The sequence below is a fragment of the Leptodactylus fuscus genome (assembly GCF_031893055.1).
Source record: "Leptodactylus fuscus isolate aLepFus1 chromosome 7 unlocalized genomic scaffold, aLepFus1.hap2 SUPER_7_unloc_1, whole genome shotgun sequence".
In the NCBI taxonomy this organism is placed as follows: Eukaryota; Metazoa; Chordata; class Amphibia; order Anura; family Leptodactylidae; genus Leptodactylus; species Leptodactylus fuscus.
The window spans coordinates 917894-927733 of NW_027439807.1; positions in this window are offsets into that span (position 1 = coordinate 917894).

Consider the following 9840-nt stretch of genomic DNA (forward strand, 5'->3'; position numbering starts at 1 on the left):
TCTATATACTGTACATTATATACTGGGGCAATATATATATACTGGGGGGAGTCAGACTATATACTATATTATATACTGGGGCAATATATATACACTGGGGGAGTCAGGCTATATACTATATTATATACTGGGGCAATATATATACACTGGGGGAGTCAGACTATATACTATATTATATACTGGGGCAATATATATACACTGGGGGAGTCAGACTATATACTATATTATATACTGGGGCAATATATATATACTGGGGGGAGTCAGGCTATATACTATATTATATACTGGGGCAATATATATACACTGGGGGAGTCAGACTATATACTATATTATATACTGGGGCAATATATATACACTGGGGGAGTCAGACTATATACTATATTATATACTGGGGCAATATATATACACTGGGGGAGTCAGGCTATATACTATATTATATACTGGGGCAATATATATACACTGGGGGAGTCAGACTATATACTATATTATATACTGGGGCAATATATATACACTGGGGGAGTCAGGCTATATATTATATTATATACTGGGGCAATATATATACACTGGGGGAGTCAGACTATATACTATATTATATACTGGGGCAATATATATACACTGGGGAAGTCAGACTATATACTGTACATTGTATACTGGGGCAATATATATATACTGGGGGGAGTCAGGCTATATACTATATTATATACTGGGGCAATATATATACACTGGGGGAGTCAGGCTATATACTATATTATATACTGGGGCAATATATATATACTGGGGGGAGTCAGACTATATACTATATTATATACTGGGGCAATATATATACACTGGGGGAGTCAGACTATATACTATATTATATACTGGGGCAATATATATACACTGGGGGAGTCAGACTATATACTATATTATATACTGGGGCAATATATATACACTGGGGGAGTCAGACTATATACTGTACATTATATACTGGGGCAATATATATATACTGGGGGGAGTCAGACTATATACTATATTATATACTGGGGCAATATATATACACTGGGGGAGTCAGACTATATACTATATTATATACTGGGGCAATATATATACACTGGGGGAGTCAGACTATATACTGTACATTATATACTGGGGCAATATATATATACTGGGGGGAGTCAGGCTATATACTATATTATATACTGGGGCAATATATATATACTGGGGGGAGTCAGGCTATATACTATATTATATACTGGGGCAATATATATACACTGGGGGAGTCAGACTATATACTGTACATTATATACTGGGGCAATATATATATACTGGGGGGAGTCAGGCTATATACTATATTATATACTGGGGCAATATATATATACTGGGGGGAGTCAGGCTATATACTATATTATATACTGGGGCAATATATATACACTGGGGGAGTCAGGCTATATACTATATTATATACTGGGGCAATATATATACACTGGGGGAGTCAGACTATATACTGTACATTATATACTGGGGCAATATATATACACTGGGGGAGTCAGGCTATATACTATATTATATACTGGGGCAATATATATACACTGGGGGAGTCAGGCTATATACTATATTATATACTGGGGCAATATATATACACTGGGGGAGTCAGACTATATACTATATTATATACTGGGGCAATATATATATACTGGGGGGAGTCAGGCTATATACTATATTATATACTGGGGCAATATATATACACTGGGGGAGTCAGACTATATACTGTACATTATATACTGGGGCAATATATATATACTGGGGGGAGTCAGGCTATATACTATATTATATACTGGGGCAATATATATATACTGGGGGGAGTCAGGCTATATACTATATTATATACTGGGGCAATATATATACACTGGGGGAGTCAGGCTATATACTATATTATATACTGGGGCAATATATATATACTGGGGGGAGTCAGGCTATATACTATATTATATACTGGGGCAATATATATACACTGGGGGAGTCAGACTATATACTGTACATTATATACTGGGGCAACTCACATATACTGTCCAATCTATACACGGTCACAGTATATATTATTATATAACACCTCACATTATATATTACTAGCCTCTACAAAGAAGTGGATGAATCGCCTCTCTCCGCCTTCTTCTAAAAATGTAACTTAATCCATTTGATAAATAGAATACAGATAAGTGAGGATACAAAAAGATAGAAAAAACACAAAAAAAGGTATTAAAAAAATGCTAACGCGTTTCGGAACGGAGTTCCTTAGTCACGCTCCATGAGTCCGGGAGACTAAGATCGTGCACCCCGAAGAAATCACATCAGCCATCATGCGGTGACCTCCAGAATCTTTCTATTTGACCACTTCTAGCCTCTGCCTGCGACTTCGTCTGCGGGTTTTTGGCGTCCTCCTATATTCAGCATATTGCTGCTGTCGATGGTTCGCCTGCTCCGGCGTTTCGGCAGCTCTTACGCTGCCCTGCTGCTGAACTTGTTCCTCGCACCGTGCCTGTGATGTTCCGGTATCTCAGCAGCTCGCTGGGACGCCATATAATGAGCGTGTTGTTGGCGTCGATGATCCCCCTTAGCTCCGCTTGAGGAGAACTCTGTGACTTCTGTCTCCTTCATAGCTCTCGTTGTTTGCGACAAATTAGATTAGATGTTTAAAATTGACAAACTGCCAATTTGGATGAAAGGTGTTTGCCCAGGTCAGTGTGTCAGCACTGCCTGAAGCAGATCAGATAATATGCAAATGCATGTACACAATCCACTGAGGGTTAGTGTGTGTTACACAGAGAGATAACAGCCCTGGCTTTCTCAGAAGCTGAGATAAGAGCAGTGTAATATAGTATGTGACCATAAATTCATAACAGTCGTGAAGCCATGTCATTTACCAGGATACAATGTAGTCTATGTTTTAATCGAGGTTACAGTCAGTGGGTATGGGTATAATATAGTGGGTATGGGTACAGAAAGTCTTCAGACCCCTTTACATTTTTCCCTTGTTTTCTTGCCGCCATGTTATGTCTCAGTAATGGACACTCAGCCCCATTTTGATATTTTTGCATATTTATTAAAAAAGAAAACCTGAACTCTCCTCCGGCCATAAGTATTCGGAGCCTTTGCTGTGACACTCATATGTAACTCACATGTGTCCATTTCCTTCTGATCCTCCTTGAGATGCTTCTTCTCCTTCATTGGAGTCCGGCTGTGTTATCCTGATTGGACGTGATTAGGAAGGCGCAGACCTGTCTATATAAGACCTCACAGCGCAGGTCACAGCAAAGGAGAATCAGGAGGTCAAAGGAACTGCCCAAGGAGCTCAGAGACAGGATCGTGACAAGGAACAGATCTGGCCAAGGTTCCTCAGAGCACAGCGGCCTCCATAATCCTTACATGGAAGAGGTTTGGGATGACCAGAACTCTTCCTAGACCCGGCCGTCCAGCCAAACTGAGCAATGGTGGGAGAAGAGCCTTGGTGAGAGGTAAAGAAGAAGCCATTATTCAGTACCTCACGTTATATATTATTATTTAGCACCTCTCTTTTATCTTATTATATATTACATTATACAGTACCTCACATTATTACATAACCCAGTAGAGCACTTGTTCACTTGACATTATATGTTATTCACACTATACATTACCTCACTACACAATATACATTACCTCACAATATACATTGCCTCACAATATACATTACCTCGTAATATACATTACCTGATGATATGCATTACCTTACATTATACGTTACCTTTACATTATACATTACCTCACATTATACATTACCTCACAATATACATTACCTTACATTATACATTACCTGATGATATGCATTATCTTACATTATACATTACCTTACATTATACGTTACCTCACAATATACATTACCTTACATTATACAGTACCTCACATTATTACATAACCCAGTAGAGCACTTGTTCACTTGACATTATACGTTATTCACACTACACATTACCTCACTACACAATCTACATTACCTCACATTATACATTACCTCACAATATACATTACCTCACAATATACTGTACATTACCATACATTATACGTTACCTCACATTATACATTACCTGATGATATGCATTACCTTACATTATACGTTACCTCAAAATATACATTACCTCACATTATACATTATTTCACATTATACACTCACATTATACATTACCTGATGATTATATACGTTACCTCACAATATACATTACCTCACATTATACATTACCTCACATTATACATTACCTGATGATATACATTACCTCACATTTTACATTATTTCACAATATATATTACCTCACATTGTACAGCACTTTACAATATACATTGCCTCACATTATGTATGCCATCACAACATACATTACCATACATTACCTCACAATATACATTACCATACATTATATATCACTTAATGATATACATTACCTCACATTATACGTTACCTGATGATATACATTACCTTACATTATACGTTACCTCACAGTATACATTACCTCACATTATATCTTATCTCACATTATACATTACCTCACATTATGCATCACTTACAATATACATGACCTTACTTTATACATTAATCATGATATACATTACCTCACATTATAGGTTACAATATACATCATCTAGTGTTTGGCAATTTTTTGCAAAATACCCGAAACTCAACTCAAACAATGTTAAGTTGTTCCATCGATTACACTACATAACGAAAAAAAAACCTTTCCGCGGATATCTTGGTATACAATCGATCTTAGTCAATGTGAACATGCTGATTTCCAATATGCAAACCGTTTTTCTCTATCACCCGCCATTCTTGAAATATTCACAATCTTAAATTTCATATTTCCATGAATTACTTCAAAACATAAGAAATGTTATTTTTGCACACAAACTTGTATTTTGAAAGTTATTGCTACATGAATCTAGACATAATCGTGAACGTGGCGATAGCAACTGAAATGATATATAGCATACATAATTATATCAGAAACAAACATTCGGTTTGAAGTCTAATATCTGTAAAATATGGGCAAAAATTTGTTAAACATGTTCATTGTTCTTGGCTGTGGACTTCCGCTTATATTGATGAGTTGACAAATCACGCTGAAGCGTCCAACAGGTCTGCCAACATGGCTGCACTCCACCGACCCTGATAGGGTGACTCCATCACCGAATGTCCTGCTGGGGGAAGCGCTCACCATGTTCACCGCTGACTGCGCCGAGGTTTTCTGGGAAGAAGTCCAGATACGACTCCAGTAAATGAATTTTCAGAGACATATTGCAGCCAAGATGTTTGTACGCACTAATGCATTTTTGTACAACATTCACGTAGTCGGCACTTCTCTTATTTCCAAGGAAATTGATTACGACTGACTTAAATGTCACCCGCACATCTTTCTCAGCAACACTCAGAATGTCTTGAAAGTGTTCATCAGCCATGATTTCTTGTATTTGTGGACCTATGAATACACCTTATTTTACCTTTGCATAACTCAACCCTGGGAACTTGTTGCGCAGGTACCAAAATGCATCAGTGCCGCTGTCTAATTTTTTAACAAGTCCCAACTTTATATGAAGCGGTGGCATGAGAATCTTGTCACGATCAACCAACGGTGAATGAAGAACGTTTTTATTTTCTGGCTGCATTCTGTCTCTGATTGGCCAATTCTTCTTGATGTAGTGTTGCTTCCTATCTCTGCTGTCCCAATCGCTATGCAAGGATGTGATTACCGTATATACTCGAGTATAAGCCGACCCGAATATAAGCCGAGGCCCCTAATTTTACCACAAAAGACTGGGAAAACTTATTGACTCGAGTATAAGGAGGGGGGGGAATGCAGCAGCCGGGTGAGGAACGCTCCCCTTCCCTGACAGTACTCACCCATAGACTAGTACTGGTGGGGGGCAAGGAACGCCCCGGCTGACAGTATAGCATTATGGATAGTATCCAGTCATCCAGCTCTAGCATTACATTGTATATCACTCACATTCTGTATGTCAGGTCTCCGGCTGGCGTGTAATGTGCCTGAATTATTACGAGGCTCAGGCCCCAGAACTCAAATCTATGCCAGTCAAAGTGAGCTCTTGATGGTGAAATAACTTACAGTAGCGTTATGGTGAGTATTAGAGTAAATACGAGGAGTATCTACCCCGTATGTTCCCCATTATCTATTCCCGTATGTTCCCCATTATCTACCCCAGTATGTTCCCCATTATCTACCCCAGTATGTTCCCCATTATCTACTTGTTCCCCATTATCTACCCCCGTATGTTCCCCATTATCTATCCCCGTATGTTCCCCATTATCCCCGTATGTTCCCCATTATCTACCCCAGTATGTTCCCCATTATCTACCCCAGTATGTTCCCCATTATCTACCCTGTATGTTCCCCATTATCTACCCCCGTATGTTCCCCATTATCTACCCCAGTATGTTCCCCATTATCTACCCCAGTATGTTCCCCATTAAGTACCCCCGTATGTTCCCCATTATCTACCCCAGTATGTTCCCCATTATCTACCCCAGTATGTTCCCCATTATCTAGCCCCGTATGTTCCCCATTATCTACCCCAGTATGTTCCCCATTATCTACCCCCGTATGTTCCCCATTATCTACCCCAGTATGTTCCCCATTATCTACCCCAGTATGTTCCCCATTATCTAGCCCCGTATGTTCCTCATTATCTACCCCAGTATGTTCCCCATTATCTACCCCTGTATGTTCCCCATTATCTACCCCAGTATGTTCCCCATTATCTACCCCAGTATGTTTCCCATTATCTACCCCAGTTTGTTCCCCATTTTCTAGCCCCGTATATTCCCCATTATCTATCCCCTGTATGTTCCCCATTATCTATCCCTGTATGTTCCCCATTATCTACTCCAGAATGTTCCCCATTGTCTATCCCCGTATGTTTCCCATTATCTACCCCTGTATGTTCCCCATTATCTACCCCTGTATGTTCCCCATTATGTTCCCCATTATCTACCCCCATATGTTCCCCATTATCTTCTCCCGTATGTTCCCCATTATCTACCCCAGTATGTTCCCCATTATGTTCCCCATTATCTACCCCCATATGTTCCCCATTATCTTCCCCCGTATGTTCCCCATTATCTACCCCCGTATGTTCCCCATTATCTACCCCCATATGTTCCCCATTATCTTCCCCCATATGTTCCCCATTATCTTCCCCCGTATGTTCCCCATTATCTTCCCCCGTATGTTCCCCATTATCTACCCCCGTATGTTCCCCATTATCTAGCCCCGTATGTTCCCCATTATCTACCCCAGTATGTCCTGTCAGTGTTGGAAAGCTGAGCTTGTTGGTGCAGACATGTGAGACATGTCAAGACAAGCAACAGGGAATGACAACTGCAGTATAGTACAGCTCTACAAAGAATTTGAGGGATTTGGACCGTCGTTCCATAATTAAATTCCATACAAAGGAAGAAAATAAAAACAAATCCAAGCCAAGAAAGGATAAATACTGTACAGTATACTTCTAGATGATTGCTGTATGTGTTGTATACTTCTAGCTGATTGCTACATATGGTGTATGAGTATATATGTATATATAGTATATATTGTATATAGTCTGAAAAGATTCCGCCCTCCACATGTAGATGGCAACACTCGTCAACCAAAGTTGGGGAATGTGTTCGCGCATGCGTTGGCATGTACTCACAAAAATTTCAGCCATTTTGCCCCAGCGGATTTTCTTTGACAGTTGTTGTAGTGAGTCAATGCGAGTGATTTTGTGAATGAAATGGAATATCGAGCTGTCATTAGATTTTTGTTTTTGAAAGGCAATAGGCCATTGCAAATGAAAGACGAATTGGACGCTGTGTACAGGGACTCTGCAACATCATGTACCACCTTCTAATTTTGGGCAACTGAATTTAAACGTGGCCGTACCAGCTTGGTTGATCAAGAACGTTTGGGACGGCCAAAAACTGCAACGATGAACGAAAAGATTACTCAAGTTCACCAAAAGGTGCTAGAGAACCGTCGACTGAAGATTAGAGAGATAGCAGAGGCGGTGAGCAGATCGAAAGAATGTGTTTGCCACATACTAGTTTACATTTTAAGGATGAGAAAGCTGACCGCGCATTGGGTGCCGCGATTGCTCACTCTGGACCAAAAACGTGTTTGGATGAACATTTGCAAAGCTCTGTTGGTGCAGGTTAGGCGCAATAAATAAGAGTTTTGGCGCCGATTAATTACTGTGGATAAAACTTGGATACACCATTACACCCCAGAAACAAAAAGACAGTCAAAACAGTGGACTGTGAAAGAAGACTCGGCCCCAAAAATGGCAAAGACGGTTCCTTCGGCTGGGAAAATGATGGCGACTGTTGTCTGGGATAGTCATGGAGTTGTCTTCATAGATAACTATTACAGGCGCAGACTACGTGACATTACTGGACAAGCTGAAAGTGGAAATTGAGGAAAATCAGCCCCATCTGCAGAAGAAGAAAATTCTGTTTCACCAGGACAATGCGCCAGCTCACATCTCAGCGGGTGCCATGGTGAAAGTCCATGAACTGTGGTTTGATCTGCTTGACCACCCTCCTTACTCACCAGATCAAGCCCCAAGTGACTTTTTTTGTTCCCTCAGCTAAAAGTTGAGCTCGGAGGACATAACTTTTTGGTCAAATGAAGAAGTCATCACTTTCGTGAACAACTATTTTGAAGAGAAAGTCAAAAGTGCTAAACTGACATTTTTTCACTGTTTTTCCTCTGATAAAAATTTGAATAAAAAATGATCAAAGCAAAATGGTAGAATTAAAAAGTACACCCAGCCCCGCAAAAAAACACCCTATACATCCCCGTACACAGAAGTATAAAAAAGTTACGGGTGTCAGAATATGGCAACTTTTAGAAAAAAACATTTTATTTTTTTTTTAAATGTAGATTGTGAGCCCCATATAGGGATCACAATGTACTTTTTTTTTCTCCTATCAGTATGTTGTTTTTTTTTGAATGGGAGGAAATCCACACAAACACGGGGAGAACATACAAACTCCTTGCAGAAGTGGTTCCTGTAGAGATTCAAAAGCAGGGCTCCAGCGCTACAGTGATAACTACTGAGCCACCGTGTTGCCCTAGAAAAAAAAAACAAAAAACATTTTTGACACAGTTTTAGATTTTGGGTTAAAATGTAAATAAAACCATATAAATTTGGTATCCCCGGAATTGTACCAAAACATAGAATACAGGTGACAGATTATTTTGGCTGCACAATGAACGCTGGAAAACTGAAGCCCTTAAGAAAGTCGCACAAATGCAGTTTTTCTCCAGTTCCATCCCATTCTGAATTTTTTTCCCGCTTCCCAGGACATTGTACAGAATAAATAATGGTGGCCTCATGAAGAAAAAATTGTCTCACAAACATTAAGACCTTGTATGACTCTGAAAGCGGAGAAATAAAAATGTTGTGGGATATGGAAGGTAGTAAAAAATGAAAATCAAAAAATTCCTATGGCAGGTAGCAGTTAATGTCTGCTGGCGATCTCCTGAACCTCCAAAATGACCCAATGACGGGTAGGCAAAAAAGTCTGATTCACTCTGATGCCTCTACTGTTCCCCAATTCCCAAAGACCAGAGAACACACCATATATGGGGGATCAGTATAGGGGGTGTTGTATGGGGCCCAATAGAGGGACAATATACTGTGTGGGAGGGGGATGAAAATTGGAGTTGCTTTTTCAGGCTGCTTTATCAGGAAGGAAAGCAAATGGCAAATATTTGAACTTCTACGAACTACAAGAGTATATAGCGACAAGTACGTTTATAACCGATACCAATATGGATTCCC